This window comes from Protopterus annectens, chromosome 9.part0 (genome assembly GCF_019279795.1).
Source record: "Protopterus annectens isolate FY-2018-M chromosome 9.part0, PAN1.0, whole genome shotgun sequence".
Lineage (NCBI taxonomy): Eukaryota > Metazoa > Chordata > Ceratodontiformes > Protopteridae > Protopterus > Protopterus annectens.
In genome coordinates, this window is record NC_056743.1 from 1,121,433,658 (window position 1) to 1,121,452,210 (window position 18,553).

The 18,553-nt window shown below is 39.2% G+C and overlaps 1 protein-coding gene across 1 annotated transcript in view; it reads right to left on the reverse strand.

The window, feature by feature from the left end:
- Positions 1–18,553, reverse strand: part of PDE1B (phosphodiesterase 1B) — a 1,856,783-nt gene that overhangs the window by 1,390,067 nt on the left and 448,163 nt on the right. The gene's annotated exons all lie outside the window — the stretch shown is intronic.

An 18,553-nucleotide genomic window follows, 5' to 3' on the forward strand; every position in this document is an offset into this window, starting at 1 on the left:
GCTTTCTTTCTTTCTGTCTTAATTTTAATTTTATTATTTAGTTAATTGACTAATGAATTAATAGATGAAACAATTTCTCAATTAAATATACTATATAAGCAACATCTCTAGCTACATTTGAATAGATCTGAAGAAGAAATAAGGTAGAGGAAGCAGAACAAAGATGGATTTTATTACTTCAGGCAGATAGGTCTCCTGGATTGAACAATGCTGTTTCCTTGAAACCTTTTTTAAAATCCAGACCACTAAAACATTAAGTAATATGGATTATTACATAAAATGTGTCTGTTATATGTATATTTTATTTCATCTTATGCAGAATATAAGGCAAATTAATGTACTGATGTATGCAATTTTAATTAGTCTATGTCATAGTGCTATATGTGTTTTCATTGGTTGAAACATTTTAAATACCAATGTTTTAACTGTTTTTATGAGTCTGATGAAGGGATCAGCTGACTTAGATCGCGAAAGCGCCTACTCTTGTTTAATAAAGTGGTGTGAAACTGCAATGGAAACGTTTCCTACCTTGACTACTTCATCTCAGTTACAACTTTTGGTTTTATAAAGGGCACTACTGTGAAGCTGCAAGTGATTTATTTCCTGACATGGATTATTCCATTTTTATCTTCAGCTGTGGTCTAACCATTGGTCTTTTCATTTTTTTTCACCAATACTATGCTTAAAACCAAGGAAGCTGTAGAAATTTATATATACAATAAAATTATTTGTTATGTGCTCTCATCTCTAGACTTCATCAGACTGACCAAGATACTCAAATAAGTGAGGTCATACATATTTGTGTGTGTGTGTTTTATATGTATATATATATATATATATATATATATATATATATATATATATATATGGGAATACATATTTACATTGACAAACCTAAATGTCGACTGCCAAAACAATGGCCACAAAAGGGTGAAAAACTGAACATTGACACATTACCATGCATGTGCTGAGAAAGAACCTTGGTGCATGCAATTGTCCTCAATGAAACAACAAACAGTTTTTTTGTGGGGGGGTGTACCCCTCACAAACCTTGCTAATTATATATACTAACTCGAAGATCACACAATCACCAGGAAAGGGAACATTCCACTAGCCAGGGATTGTCAATCTCACACAACTGTCGACAAAATGTGGTTGATTAAACAGAAACAGATGTCAGCCACTGAGTGTTTTGACCAAATGGTCTATCTTATATCATTGAACAACCTGAATATCAAAACAGATGTTAAGTCCACAACACCGAAACACCAACGTCAAACAGAAAACTTTGAAAACATATTTATTTGCAGGGGGGATAAGCCCCATTCATCCCACATGTAGAGAGTTTCACCCCTTACATTCCCTGCTTGTTATTTAAACCAATTCTGAGATCACACTACAGCTGGGAAAGGGTAAAACCACATTCCCATTGTACCGCAGTCTTGAACAACCATCCACTGTCACATTTTAGTGTCGTGGACTTGACATCATGTGTGCTAATGTTCTAGGTGTTCAAAAATGTAGCAATGATTGATATATGTATATATGGGATCCATTAATTTTGTCATACATTCACTTGTTTGACAAAATGAACAACAGGTTTCTTTGTGTAAACATCAATTTTACTAAACATCTGATTTATCACACTTCTGTTTTGCTAAAACAGGTAGGAGTTTTTTATTAGGGGTGTGTGTGTGTGTGTGTGTGTGTGTGCATGCATACATATGCACGTTAGAGCAAGGGGATAGATCTACTGTAGTACATGTGTTGGTGCATATATGTGTGTCTGAACCTGTTCTGTGTAGTGGTAGTGTTATGGTAAGTTTATTTAAGGTAAGGTGTAGGGTTAGGGTTACCAAGTATTACCAAGATGGTGCACAGAGATGAAGTATGCACACACAAACACACACACACACACACACACACACACACACACACACACACACACACACACACACACACACACACACACACACACAAAAAAAACTAAACAAACAAAAAAACACACTCCAGCACCTCATAAATGCTTCACAGAATCTTTTATTAGTGGTAACTAGACCATGGTTTCCCTAAGAACAGCTTTTTCAATGCAATATCCATTTGAATATTTGGGTAAATCTAGTTACGAAAGGACAGCAGGATTCAAATGTATGCAGAAGCAATATATTTTCTTTGCGAAGGGACTGCAAGGGTTTATTTAGAAACAGGTGTATGAACTAAATGCTTCCTGTGATGCCTTTTAGAAATTCAAAGCCTTACAAAGTGATCTTTTTTTGGTCTTTACAGTGTAAAACTTCCCCTTGCACATCCAATTCACATGTGAAAATTCCCCCTTGGAGTTTTGCACGACGTTGTCTTCTAACTGTTTTTGCATACTGATTGGGGTGTCTTGATCAGCATGCTGGTTCCATCTACAATCCGTGGAAACTTCCTTGTCTGACTTAGCCACTTTGGTGATTCAGTGCATGCATACTATAAATAATTGACACATATTATAAATAACTGCTGAATGATCAAGGTCACGATTATTCATTATTTTTTTTTATAGAAACCTTTACTAGTAATCTTGTCTGAATGCATAAAATAAAACAAATTACTATAATTTGCTGCTAGGAATGACATATCCGCTGTTTGACAAATGGGTGACACTACATCTTTGGCACACAAATAAACAGAGATGTGAAAATGTATGTGGTTTTAGTGTGCCTTATATGGCAGACATTCTTCAACAGATTGCTTATTGCCATTTTCTTGAAATCAGCTGAAATAGCTTTACAAAGCAAAGCATTCATTCTTTCTTCTGCTATGGGAATGCTCTTTAATGACCAGTTTTCCTCCTGGAAAATACTAAAATAAGAAATACATTTTGTTTAATGTTAAAAATCTACATGCAGGAAAATATCCATAAAAGCAGGTATCACACTAAGAAAGTGCAGTCATGCACTATAATGTAAGAATACGTTTTGTGTTATAATAATTTTACAAGGAGAGCAGGATTCACAAAGAGATGGGATTCTTAACTGACATACACCAGCTAATCAAACATGTAATTAACATATTCACAAGTACTTGTGTCAAAGAACATATGCGGAGTGAAGCTATAGTGATTTACTTATTATTGAAATACATTTAACAGATTTGAGCTACTGTAAATTTGTAAACTATTATAGCTTGTGCAAGTAAATGATAAATTTAAGAAATTTTGGAATAAACAAATCAAGACACCGTTCATTTTCAATTAAATTGATTCAAAATATCACATATCGTGAAGATTTCATGTTTAAATGAGACATAGGTTGCAGGTATGAAAGAAACTGTTAAAGCACTGCAATATGTTCTAAAGGCGGTACTAGACAGAAACATAGTAGAATGTGTGATAATGTAAAGTGTATCAAGGTTGCAACAAACACAGTTTTTATCAGATGAAAGGATTTATTTTCTGATGAACCTAGGGAGAGCACCAACCTTGAAAACAGCTGTGACCTGCTTTGTAGTTTTGTGAAGTAGTCATATCTGGTTGCTTTGCTCTTGATATTATCACCAGATTGCTCTAATATGCTCACTGCAGTTATGATACGTGACAAACTAGTCTATAGAAAAGCCCTTCACATCTCACTATATCACTGCACCTGTTCTTGCCTCGTTAGGACTACAGCTTAATTGGTTGTAACTGGTTTTCCTGTCAGTTCTGTGGAGACTTCCTCAAATGTCCAGTCATATGATGCACAAAGTGGGCTACAGTTTAGGAAATATAGTGACTGCATCCCCCTCAGTAGCCAGAAAGCATGACACACAACACTTTAGATGCTAGTTAGGGCAGTCATGTCATTAGTTACTATATATATATTTATATACAATCTTGGGACTGCTGGAAAGCTGGAAGATTGATAAAAAAGCATATCGACTACATTTTGCATACAGAGAAGTACTTTTGTACTTATCTCACCATTTAAAGCAGTTGTGTGTTGTTTGTTCTTTATATGAAATTAAAGTTATGAATTTAAGGAATTTTTATAGTCTGCATTGCTTTTTGGTTTCTATGCTGGGCCTAGGCATTTTTCTGAGTTTGTTGCAGCTACTTGTAACTAGAGCCTGTGGTAATTAGCACCCCCCCCCCCACAACCGATATTTTACATCACACATGCAGTCTGCCATCTCAGCCTTGGTACTGCTGGAAAGCTGGAAGCTTGATAAGAAAGCATTTAGACTGCATTTTCCATCCAGAGAAGTACTTTTAAAACTACATTTTAATTGCATTTATCTTACCATTTAAATCAATTCCGTATGCCGTTTCCTCTTTATCACAAGTTAAAGCTGTTAATTTAAGGCATTGTTGTAGCTTGCATTACTTTTTGGTTTCTGTGGTGGGCCTAGGTATTTTCTGAGTTTGTTTCCCTCCCACCCTCTCTACTCCTGTTGTGGTCTTATACATAGAGGCTTTTGAGCTGCCTGCTCCTAAGGTATAACTGGCCTTTGAGGTTCTTCCAAGTGTCATCTCCTGTATACCTGGCTCTAGGATCTCCTCTCAGTCTTATCTCCTGTTCTCATCTTATCGAATACTGACAGAAGAAACTGGGAAGGCACTCCCCTTAGACTGCCTTTGTATTGCCTTGCAGTTACTTGCATCTAGTTGTCAGATTTGTTTCTGATACCTTTGGACTTGTTGCTAACTAAAGTGTGTTTTTACATTAAGATGGCTGGGACTGCAATTCTAGTGGGGAATAGAAAGTTTGTCTGGTCTGCTCGAGTTGGGAAATGCACAAGAGGGCTTATAGTGACAATTACTTGTAGCTAGCTGGTACCTTTTCACTTTTGGCTAACCAAAGTATGTTTTTACATTAAGAAGACTGGGCTGCTATTTTAGTGGCAGTAATAAAGTAGCTTGGTCAGTCCAAGTTGGGAAACACACAGAGAGGCTTGAAGTGAGATTGTTTCGTCAACCAGAGGGCTTTATACAGAATTAGATGGGTGTTAATCTGCACTTGAGAGTAAATTTTTCTGCGTTAAGAAGTTCCAGGATCATCCATCTTGTGGCAGAATATATTTAACCAGTTTCTTTGAGTTGTGAGACACTCCAGGGGACATAAATTATAGTTGTTTATTGGCCAGAAGGGAAAGGAGTTTGTCTGCAGCTTTATTCTGTCTGCTATAAATATGACATATGTTCGCACAGTGTTCACTGCTCAATGGTGGTTAGCAGTACCCTGTATAAAGCTAGCACACAGGATTTTAATTTGTAACACAGATAGGCTTTGTATGGAGCTAAGCTTAGGGCAACTAGTTAGAGTGTCAAACAGCACGAAGATCATAGAACCATCCAACATCTAGCCTTCACCCTAGACACCATTCAGGTGACCCCTGTAAAATCAAGACTCTAAACCATAATAGCCAAACCCTAATACAGGTCCTGACAATTGTATTTGTAATTTCCTAATGTCTCTGTGGTCAGTATGGCAGATATGGGCATACTGATTCAATGTAGCAATTGTCTCATGTACTTGGACAGCCTTTTATCCCTTACAAAAACTAACACAGTATGTGAGAGATGTACATAACTTCCTTGGAGGAAAAAACCTCATTTACAACAAGGTTGTCAAGAACTGCTCACCACACACCCGTAGACCTTCTTATGCTGAGGCACTTAAAAGAAACCTGTCCAAACTTCAAAGACATCAAACTGCAACATGTACCCTTGGCAATTACTAAAGCATACAGCAAAAGCAACACCTAACACCACACAAAAGTCTGCATCCAATGATACACCAAGAACAAAACCCATAAGGCAAGCAAACATTTTACCTAGTATTCTTGTCATAGGGGATTCTCTTGTATGACACACACAAAGTCCTCTCACCAGGCTGGACAACTAAAGATAACTGTTAGTTGCCTATCTGATGATAGGATCCACAATATCACACATGCACTCAGGTCACTGCATCACAGGTATCAATATTATTCTATCATAGTCCATGTGGGAGTAAGTTACCTGTGGCATACCTCACTGGACTATATGAAGAGAGACATTATGAATCTCTCTGAATATGGGTCACAAGCAGGTTGCACTGAGCAGCATGCTACCTTCACTAAGGTTGATGCCACAATTTGAACTTAAAATTATTGATTTTAATAATTGGCTTAGTTTTTGGTGTCACTCCAGAGGAATCCGATATCTATCAGCATGGGATGACATAGTTAACAGACAACGTTGCTTTGCCAGGGATGGTCTGCATCTGTCTCACCAGGCTTTTGGATGCTGGGTAAAATTTCATGCATCCTCTTAGAGCCTTTTTAGGCAATGTCAGAATGACAAAATTACCAACATAGCAAAAAAACTCAAAGCAACCTTAAGGTGTCATTGCTGAATGCTAAGAGCCTAAACAAGAAACTCCACACCATAGAAGCTTTCCTCAGTCTGGAGAATGTAGACATCTGTGCTGTTACCAAGACTTGGTTTAAAGTCAAAGAAAGTACTCCAGCAGTGCAAGGCTACAGTGCCTTCCACAAATTCAGACCAACAGGGGCTAATGGTGGAGGTGTCTCAATCTATGTTAGCAGCAAATACAACTTTAGGTTGGTTACACAGGATGATTCCCTGGAGTTTATCCACATCCACGTCTCCATAGACAAGATTCTCTACCATATCCTGGCCAGCTATAGGTCAATCTCTCTGACCCACGAAGTTCATAACTCTTACCTAGACCTACTAGAGGTGCTCATCATCCAGCCAAATACCCTAATCATGGGAGATTTTAACTACCCCTCTGTAGACTGGAAAATGTACACTGCCTCTAATTCATAATCACAACATCTCCTTGACTTTATCAGCACCAATACCCTGGACTAGATTGTGAATTCTCTAATCAGAGGATCAAAAACATTAGTATTCACCAACATGGGAAAGCATTAAAACCCTCCATCATGTCCTCTTTGGTGAAGTCAAAAAGTTGTCTACCTCGAAATAAAAATCACTCCAGAAAAAACAAACTAAACCTGTAACAGTTAGGAACTATATTAAAAGAAACTACATCCTATTAAACAGTTTGTCAAAATTCATAGTCCCCCAAATCCTGAAAACACAGCTACTTATGCAGAATTATTTAGAGAAACCCTGTACAAACATGTAAATGGCAGCACTGAGGCTGCTATACCTACCAGAAGTAAGTCCAGATCTAACACCAAAAACAAACCCAGCTGGTGGAATCCTTACCTTAACAGGCTATATGACAAAAGGAAAAAAGTTGTGGCCAAAATTAGAAAAAGCAACTCTCATAGAGACAAGAGCTATCTGATTCAATTAACAAGAAACTAAGAAGTCTAATAATGTCCAACAAGGTCAACTATGAGGTCACGATAGACATCCAGGCTAAGGACAATTACATGGCCTTCTTCGGCTATGTCAGGAATCTTAAAAGTAATATTCGACAGTGTTCAGAACTGGTGGTAAATGGTACAATCGTCACTGACCAGGGTGACATAGCAAATCTGTCTGACAAATTTAGCTCTAACTTCACCCCCACCACTACCCATTGTGAAATCGCTTCTGTCATATCCCCCCCCCCAACTATCAACAGGGAGTAGGTCCTGAAGGCTCTCTCTAAGACAAAAAAAACACAGTTTCAGCGGGCCCTGACAATATCCTCGGTTGTCTCCAAAATAGCCTAAACCATGACCTAGCAGGACCACTTGACGCACTATTCAACTACAGTCTCAAAAATGATTACATGAAAGGTGAATGGAGGGACACAATGGTCATCAGTCTTCATAAGGGTGAACCATCAACTGACCCCAGAAACTACAGACCCATCAATCTGACAAGTCTAATATGCAAAGTCATGGAATGAATTATAATGGAAATTATCAACTAGGACATTGGCGACCTACAGACACTAGGCCCATCTCAGTCTGGCTTTAAGGTCTTGCATAATTATCCTGGTTGACTTCTCCAAGAGGGTCACCATGACTGTAGATGAAGGGAAGACGGTGCATTCTGCCTACCTTGTCCTGCTAAAGGTGTTTGCTACAATACCCTACTAAGGTATTGTTGACAAACTCCCAGAAATAAACATAAATCCCCTTATAAATTCATTGGATTGCCAGCTGGCTCATAGACAGGATTCAAGAAGTCAGGATTGGTGAGACCACCTCAACCAACAGATCAGTCACCAGTAGAGTACCCCAGGCTTCCATGTTCAGCCTGCCCCTGTTTGGCATCTACTTCTCGGAAGTTAAGGTTAATGTCAAATGATTCTGGCTCACCAAGTTCACAGGTGGTTGTAAACTGGGGGCTATGATAGATTCTGCCATGACATCAATATCCTGCAAGAGGGTCTAACATGAACAAATGACTACTGTGAAAGCCATGGATTAAAAGTCAATGCTAGGAAATGCATTATAGTACAGTTTGGGAAAGTGTCCACCTAAGCTAATTACATCATCGATAAAACACCCCTAAGAGTTGACCTGATAGGTTATCTTGGAACATATGTAGACAGTAATCTGGTGTTCAACCAACACATAGCCAAGGCAATAAGGAAATCATTCTGTCACCCAACTCATAAGGAAGGGTATGGAATCCAAGTCCAAGGAAGTAATACTACCACTTTACTCAGCCCTTATCAGATCCATCATTGAGTACAATGACCCCTTTGGTATGTACCTAAACAGACACTTGCAACAGTTCGAACAACCTCAAAGGTTCCTCAGCAGAAGAATCTAGGGTATGAATATCCTGTCCTACACAGATTACCTTAAGGCCCTCTCTCTGTACTTAGTCTCCTACAGGTTACTGAAAGGCAATCTATACCTAGCATATAAGGCATCCTCAGATCCAGCTCTGATGGATCTCTTGCACATCCACAAGACAAACAACCCCAGAATTAGTAAATACAAAGACCTGAACTTTGTCTGCAATATAAACAGAACCTGCTGAAGGGATCAATATGTGTCTCAAAGGATCCCTGCTCTATGAAATAAGCTTTCCATCTACATGAAGCAAAGTTCATCCTGACCCTATTCAAAAGAAACTTTGATCATTGGAATTTGCAAATTCACCACTGGTCTGGCACCATAACTCTGACAGACAGAGGTAGACAGTAAATAAATTAATCCCCAACTAACATACCCTCCCAGATATTCCTAAGTTGCCTCTTTACTAACATATTCCACTGTATAGGTGTCCAAGGAACTCTGGGACAAAATGGGGTTAAGTTGCTCAATTAGGCTTGTAAAGACCTTGGTGGTTGCTTGCATATTAGAAACTTATGAAAATTTATACACACATGCACAGACACACATACAGTATATGTATGTGTGTGTGTGTGTGTGTGTGTGTGTGTGTGTGTGTGTATATATATATATATATATATATATATATATATATATATATATATATATATATCCTTATGGTTGTACAGGCTATAGTAGGTGTAGTACATTAGAGCTGGTTAATCATAGCACTGAAGTAAACTGGTGATGCATACAGGCTTCCTAGTTGTCTGACTGCTAATATCTACTTAAAGACTTGGTGAATGCCTCATCCTAGATTTGTGCATGTAACTGGGTTCTGTATCTGACTATAGCGGTCACAATACCTTAGCGATCACTTTTAAACTACAGCGGTCGCATTATTTGGCGGTTATAATAATCCATTTGAAACCTTGATTGCCCTCTTGGCTTTAAATGCTGCTCGCATTGTCCTAATGTCTTTCATTTCCAACCATCCATGATTTTAGCTTTGGGTAGGGGTGCAGTTGTAATATTCCATTATCTGGCTCCATGTGGCCAGATTGGCATAGTCATTCTACATGCTTTTAAGTTCTGCTGCCTTGCTACCGGTCTGTAATGGCTTTTTTTATTGATTTCTGTACAGGTGTAAACTGTAACACTCCCAACTCGGCCCCCACGTGGCTGAACGGCATCCTTTTTCTACTACTGCTATCAGCCTTGTTTCTCTGCCTTGTGATCGGGTGCTACTGTTAACATACTAACCTGGCGTCCTTTTTATTGCTGCTATCAGCTTTCTTTTCTGCCTTGTGACTGGGTTTACAAGAAAACCTGCCTATCTGCTTTTCTCTGCCCTGCAGCAACCTAACGACAGCACAAGTCTAAAACACATTGCCATTTTAAGTATTGTATTTCAGTAAAAGGTTATTACACTACCCTGTGTTGGCTCTGTTCTTGTTTATATTTACTCAACATTTCACTTGTGTATGAGGATAGTAAGTGCCATTAGTTGTACTTAATTTTTAGCTTTATTTTTACCATTTATTGGCCAAAGCATGACTACAAATGTGTTATAATATGTCCCTATTTTCTCTGTTCTTAGCTGCCATTTTTAAAACAAATTGCTGCTTGAATGTCTGTCTACATGCATAGCTTCCCTTGTTGAAACTGCTGTTTATTTCTTCACCTATATATTCTCTTGTCGGCATATCACTTCTAGAGATGTTACTGAATAGTGCTGTTTGTCATTTTTCATCTCCTGCCCATTGTAATGTGTCTTGTTTATAGGCAATGTTTTTTTGTTATTGCTCCAAAAAGTGTGTTCTTGTGAAAAGGTGCATTGATTTGCCTTGCTTTTTGTACTGCATTGTACTGCATTTAAATGCCCTTTATGTTACTGTTGCACAAACATCTCCCTGCATATTTTTCCCCTGCTAATCAGTTCTTTCCCTAGGCCTCACGTGCATGCTACCCACTCACCTGAAACAGCCCCACAGCCCAACCTACACACCCTACACACTACCATACTCAAAACAGCCCCCCTTCTAACTCACACACATTATTGCCAGCCTTCACTGTCAAGGTTTTACTAGTGCCTCAATCTCTCTCTCTCCTTTTTTATAGGTTAGGATTGATTCCCATTCACAAGTTCACTGGCTTACCCCACTGGAAACTAATAGTACCCTGGACCTAATATTGACGGTTGCCTCACTCTATTCATCCTGGATTTAATACTCTAAAGTATGTCCTATGAATGCTTCACCTTCTGTACCTTATATACACCGTTTTTGTATTCCTTGTTTTTATTGCCCTGCTAACTGCCTCATGCACATCATTGGGCCGCTCCCCAGTATCTCCATCTTCTACCTACTCTGCTGTTCTCCCCCTTTCCCTTAATCAGACATTTCTTTCTCTTAGAGACCCTATTTCTCTATGCTCCTTATCTCTACCTGCCCCTCTCCTTAGCCTGCCATTTCTGCACTACTTTTTCCTGCTAACCTCTGCTACTGTTTGGTCTTTATTCCTGTGGCTAGTTCTCATTCTCCCTGCAATCTATCCTGTTCCAGTCTCTCTCCCCATGTCTGCTCTCTATTTCTCCTCTTCCAGATACCCCTGGCTCCTCTTACATTTCACCTGTAAGCTCTCCTGATAGTTTTTCGTGGGTTCTGCAGCTCCTGCTGGTGGGCCCCACTCTGCTCACTTCGCTCCCTTACCCTACCTCATTCCCACCCACCTCATTACAATTACATTTATAGTTACCTGTCCCTCCCCTTTCTGTCCTCAACATCCATCCACAATCCACTTCCTGTCTGCCTCTACTCCCTCCCCTTCTGACATTATCTAACCACTAACACCTCTCCTTCCTACTCAAACTTCCCACCTCTTACACTATCACTACTTATTCTACTTCCTCTATACCCAAACCTGTTTGTAAATTATAACTCATTCTTATACTCATAACCTAATTTACCATGCTCCTTCTATTACTCTCTTTACCAATCCAAATACTACTCACAAACCTTACCAGCTATCATGTACACCTTTCCCACCCTCATCTAATCTCTCCTACCATATCTAGCATCAAATCTTTCTCTCCCTCCTACTCCATCTTAATCTCCCCATCTCTCTTCAACCTCACCTTTCACTGCTATCACAAACTCATTATGCTTAACAACTACCCCCCTCCTACATACCCAAGTCAAAACTCCACCAGCATTTTTTCTCAGTAACACACTCTAAAACAGTCTCCAGCAACTTACTTCTTGCTGGTGACATTCATCCTAATCCTGGCCCACTCTGCCACATCCTAAACCCTACAGCCGCAAACAGCACCTCGTCTCCTACATCATCCCACTACCCACGCCCTGCTCAACCTCCTTTAAAACAAACCTCACAGAACAAACACCTTCCTATCTATGTACTGAATATACAAAGCCTCACAAACAAAATCAATGAACTACATGCTTGGATAGCTCAAAACACCACACATATCCTTATCCTATCAGAAACCTGGCTAAAACCACACATAACTAACAAAGAAATATTGCCACCTGGTTACATCTATCGCTCTGATAGACTCAACAAAAAGGGCGGTGGTGTTGCCATTCTCCACTCAAACAGTCTAAACCTCTCAACCATCAGCACACCTACTCCTGATTTCCACCCAGCTGAACTCATTATCCTTAACTGCCATTTAAACCCCCATAAGACATTTGTCATTGTCTTCATTTATATTCCCCCTGGAAATAACATTCCCATCCTAGAATCCATCCTCTCTTGGTTCTCTCTCAACTTACCATATGAAACTATCATTTTACGTGACGTTAACATAGACTGGTCCAAACTTTCCACTAACTCCCCACTGACCTCCATCAATCTCTATGGATTCCACCAACTGATATCATCCCCTACTTACCTACACAACACCTCTTCCTTTTCCACCATTGACTAGATACTCACCAACTCTCCCAACCTTTACCACAAGACAACTACCTTACCAGACTCTGAGTGATCACCTTCCTACTAGCATACTTCGCCACTCTACACAAGCAAACAAACCCCACTCGTATAGAGACTGCCGTAGCTTACATAACTTTAAACCATCTGAATTCAACTCTATCCTCTCTAATATCAACTGGTCCATCCTTAAACACCTGCCTCTGAATGATGCTGTTTGCAAATTTAATAGCACATTCCTAGATATTCTCAACTTCCTAGCCCCATTAGAATCAAGGCTAATTTTGCCCCCTGGCTCTCTAAGGAAACTAAATCACTCATGCAAAACCTGGAAAACCTGGACAAAGACTAAACAAGCCTCCCTTCTTAAAGACAAACAACTTTGAAATCTTGTCAAAAGACATGCCTGTAAAGACAAAAAGTCTTATTATAACTCTCCCCAGAATAACTGTAAAACACATCCGCAGAAATTCTGGTACACCTTAAAGACAATCCTCAATCCAGGTTGCCCATTAAACCCCTCTCCTTACCCAAACAATAGCCCACTAGAAACTGCTACCCTTCTCAATAGACACTTCATCGAAACTGTCCAGAAACTTACTCCCACAAACCACTACACAAACGCCACCTATGTCCCTCCCAAGCCTCTAAACAGTAATCTCTTCTCCTTAAAACCAGTCCCAACCTCATATATAAAGTCACTCCTTCTAAAACTAAAACCTTGCTCTCCCTCCTCTGACAACCTACCACCCACTTTCCTCAAACTAGCTGCTGAATCCATTGCTTATCCAGTATCTATCTTGATAAATAGATCTATCCAAGAATCCACAGTGCCAGATATTTGGAAAACCTTCTTCACCACCCATTGCATAAAGGGGGAAACTCTACAGAACTTTTAAACTATCACCCAACTGCCATCCTCTCTCCAAACTTTTGGAAAAAATGTGTACATTCTCAACTCCTTCACTACCTCCTCCAACAGAACCTCCTCACACCCTCCCAACATGGCTTCCACCCTAAACACAGCACCTCTACAGCTCTCATGTAATTTACACACAAAATAGCCAAAGCTCAAGACAAAAACCTTCTAGTATCCAGCCTCTTTCTCGATCTCTCAAAAGCTTTTGTTACTGTCTCTCACCCTTTACTCCTGACTAAACTATCTAACATCTGCCTGGCTCCCTCCACCCTTACCTTCTTCTCTAGTTATTTGTCTGACAGACAGCAATCTGTTTGTTGGCTCTCTGCCTGCTCACCCTACCTCCCTGTAACTACTGGGGTGCCTCAAGGCTCCATCCTGGGTCCCCTCCTCTTCAACATTTTTACAAATTAACTATATACCGCCTGCAAACAATAAGTACTAGTCCAATATGCTGATGATTCAACACTCATCTGTTCTTCCAATAACATCTCTAACCTCCACACACTCACCTGTTCTTCCAATAACATCTCTAACCTCCACACACTCACCCAGGACACCTATCTGTGGAAAAATGGCTAGCTGAAAATCTACTTATCCTAAACCCCAAGAAAACCAAACTTCTGTTATTCTTCCCCCGGATACTCTCTCACCTAAAATCTAACTTTCTTATCTCATCCTCCAATAACACCAAAATACAACCTGACTCCCACACAAAACTTCTAGGAGCCATCATTGACGATGATCTTAAATTTAACCTACACATTCTACAAAGTATAAAGAAAACTTACCAAAAGCTTGGTATGCTCTACCGATACCGTAGATTCCTGACCTACGATGCCAGACTGTCCCTATCACAGGCTATTCTTCCTCCCTCCCTTCTCTATGCCACCCCTATTCTAACTAATATTCAAACAACTACCCTGGCCAAACTCCAACAAACATACCACAAAATAGCAAGGTTCATCACAAACACCCCACACAACTCTCACCACTGCCTCTCTCTCAACTCCTTACAATGGCTAGAACTCCCACAACATCTTCTATCTCAGTTTTAAATAATCCACTCCATACTGTATAAACCATTAACCTGCCCAGCCCTGTCCTCCTTAGTGTCCACCTATATACCAACTCGTACACTTTGTACCTCTAACCAACAACTCCTCAACATCTACCAACCAAAAAAATATATTGGTAGAATACTTTATAAATCCTCCCTATCCCAGGCATGTAAAAACCTTCCATCCCATTTACGTTCCATAACACACCCTTTACAATTTAGGAAAGAACTCAAACTACACTTTATGAGGACAAAAAACTGTACATGCCATGATCCTACATAACCTCACTACACTCTGCTGTATACACTCCAGTACAATATATTTATATTTTTGTTTTTGAAATGCCTGAATTTTAATGAGAACATGTAATGTTCTTTCTCACCTGAATCACTTTGTTTTTTTAAATTGATCACTGTACTTTTTGGCTTGTTAAACTATCATGTATACTTTATTGTATGTAATTGGAGCTTTTCTCCTCGAGTCTCCACTGAAAATGGGCTCCTGGCCCAGATGGACCAACTCGGTTAACAAATGTCAATAAATAAATAATAATAAAATAAAATAAATACATATATCTTTTAGGTATGTGGCGGAAGAACTTCACTTACACTTAAACAAGAAAACAGTTTGAATTTAGTGTATGTCCTTCTGGAAAAAAAAAAGAACAAGTCTGCTGTTGATCTCTGTATAGCACACCAATTTTGTGCTCAAGCCATGAGTTCCTCAGTCACATTATAAACCCACATTGCACATGCAGTTTATAAAATCTGATTCAGGACAGTTCTTTTTGCTTATCAAAAATGTTTTCAGCACTTTTAATGAAAGGCTATGAACTTGAGCTACTGGAATTTAAAACTGTATGGTTTGAAACAAATGCCTTACCATTTATTTTGCCCTCAAACTGTTTCTTCCTCAAAATCTATCTCCTTTGCTACAATTTATGTAATTTCATCTCATTTGAGATGCATCATGAGTATCTAGTGTGTTGTACACAATTTGTGTTTTAGAGAGATGCCTACTGGTTTTGTAAAATACATTCATCCTGCTCCATACATTCCTTCTATACTGATGCAGCCTACCTTCCTGCTGTGAGAATGCTCTAAACAACGAGCACTTGTTTTTTACACCCTCTCCTTACTGTAAACAGAAACAATAAAATAAAATATAAAATTAATACAAAAGTCACACACTGCTGAAATCCAAACATCACTTCTCACCCAGGCTATTGTAAGTTCATTGGTAATATTTATACCTTCTATTATAAATATCGAAAATCAGAGACATTTTGCACATTTTTTATATAGTTTGGATGTGCAGTTATACTTAATTTTGTCCTTAAGAATCTTATGAGATTATATTTGCAGACAGCTCACCCCACAGACATTTTAGGTAAAATTAACAACTTGTGTTCGATATGCTTGGTCAAACTAAAGCAATCTTTGGGTATTTTTCTATAGGATCATAGGAAGTTACTAGGCTATTGGCCCTGAGGCCCTTATAAGCCTAGCCAAGAGTTTAGCCCATGTTTAGAAACAGCACTCAAAGCCTCTGTCCAGTAGGGACACAGGTGGAATCCCAGGGGTGTATTTTCTGTTTCCCATCCAGTTATCCAGCTTGTGCTTGAAAAGGGATAATGAGGTACTCTGTCTGACATGGAGAGGGAGTCCATTACACAGATAGGGGAGTCTCTGGGACATAAATATGTCCCCTCAACAAGTCCTATTGTTGTCACTGACCAGGTTGAGGTTGTGCATGTGATATCAAATAGTAGACCTACAAAAACTAAACCAAGAGATGCATCTCTTTCAATATCTGAAATTTTCAACATTTCAGGTGGTAATTTTATATTTACTTATTTACTGAAAAGTTTACAGCTTAAGAGCTGTGCAGTTGGAGATTTCAACAGTGGGTGACTGTGGGCTTCAATATAGCCACACATAACAGAGAGGAAGATTATTATAGGTATTTGTGGCTGTGCTTAGACACTGTTTGCAAAATACTGAGGTGTACTTTAATAGGGAGTTTGTTCTTTTCCCCACTGTTGTGTAACCATGAAACTAGTAGATAGAAGTTTGTGGGCACTGGGCCCTGCTTTCATAGAGAGAGCAGCAGACCTTGTAAACATAAAAAGAAGCTTGTTGCAATATTAGCAAGTGTATTTTGGGAAATACTTTCTCAATTTGGATTGAGCAATATTTCTTCAAATAATAATGCATCTACAATTTATAAGGGAATCTGTGAGCTCATGTGAATTGTTATTGGGCTTCTATTAATATCATGGGTTTTCCATAACAACTTCTACATTCAGACACAAAGAGATTCACAATTGTACTTTGTGCCAGAGTACTAAACCCACAAGTCTATTATTGGCATTTTCTTTGCATCACCAGACCAGAGTCAGTTAAACACAGAAGCACAGCAGTTAAGTGATGGCCACATCACAGGGAGTTGGATTTGATAGACAGCGCTTTGACCAGACAGATGTGGAATACTGAAACAAACAGTGAGAGTCTCTCAGAAACATCTGAAAGAAGCTTCTGTACAACATGATTTGAACTCTCAGCTCCAAGACAACTTTGTGTTCTGGGTGAGATGAAGGACGTTGAGACTAAATGGTCAGTATTCAGGATCTCACATGTGCTTTGGGTTGCGATTATAGAAGTGGTGCCTGTTATGGTGTAACCCTAACATTTGCTGGTGGACACTGGTCTACTTAATCTGCCTGACACTAATCTTGCTGATGCCTGACAAATGAACCATACCTTCCTGCTGTCCCATCTGTTTAAACAATATATCCATTTCTGTTGGCCAATAAACTGCGAGTTTTATCTTTGCACTCTGCACCTGCTTCATGCTGCAGCTGCTACCAGAGTCTGTTTGCATATCATAGTTCCATTGTATAGTATTTTGGGGGGATATGCTTCCTGCTCACCAGAATGCGAGGATCTTGCCCCATTCCACTAATGTCTCTCTCTCTCTCTCTCTCTATATATATATATATATATATATATATATATATACTATTTCTGAGATCGAGCTAACTTGGAAAAGAGAGAGGGGGAGAGAGAGATAAATATACTCTTCCTTTCTGATCAGTTGGTGTTGGCCTGAAATTTGTATATTTAGAGTGAGGGGTTGCATGTAGGTGCAGCTCCCCTAAGAAAAGATTTTGCTTGAACTGTAAATGAATTTTCTGTACCACAATGATCTACTGGCCAGCACTTAAGCTATCTTTCAAATTACAATGAATGGTCTTCCCAGACAATACTTGAATTAGGGTTGTGTGATTAAGCTATGAATTCATGGCATGCCAAGAAGGTGACAGGAACAGTAGTTGCCTGATTGGAAGCATGGACACTAGAGATGTGAGAGAAATCATGGAAAATATTCTGGTAAGCCATTCAGTAGTTCATGAGGGGAAAGCAGGAGTCAAATAAAACTGTACTATGCAAGGGTTAGGAAGGGCTTACCAGTATGGAAAGAATGCTGAGATTTAGGTGTAATATTCTGAAGAAGTCCTTAACCAGAAGGATGTACCTTCCTTTTAGCAGGTAGACCTGAAATCTCTAGCAGGTCATTGTCACTTGGTACAGCTGAAGTCTATGCAGTAGAAGGAGGTTTCAATAATTAGGCTGTAAGTATGGATGACATGCTGCTGATGAAGGTGAGGAAACTGGGCAAGGTTGTGGTAGCATGGAGAAAACACCTTTTCAGTTTTAAAAAGTAAAAAATGCTAAACCAGATGTTTAAACAAACCTTTAATCCACAGTTTGAGTGCTTTCATTCCACTTAATAGCTGAACTTCATCAGAAACATGGCAGCCATTTTGTTACAAGGTTTAAATAGTCTCAAAGGCACCCAAATTCTATGCATGTAAAGGTACACACACATCAAG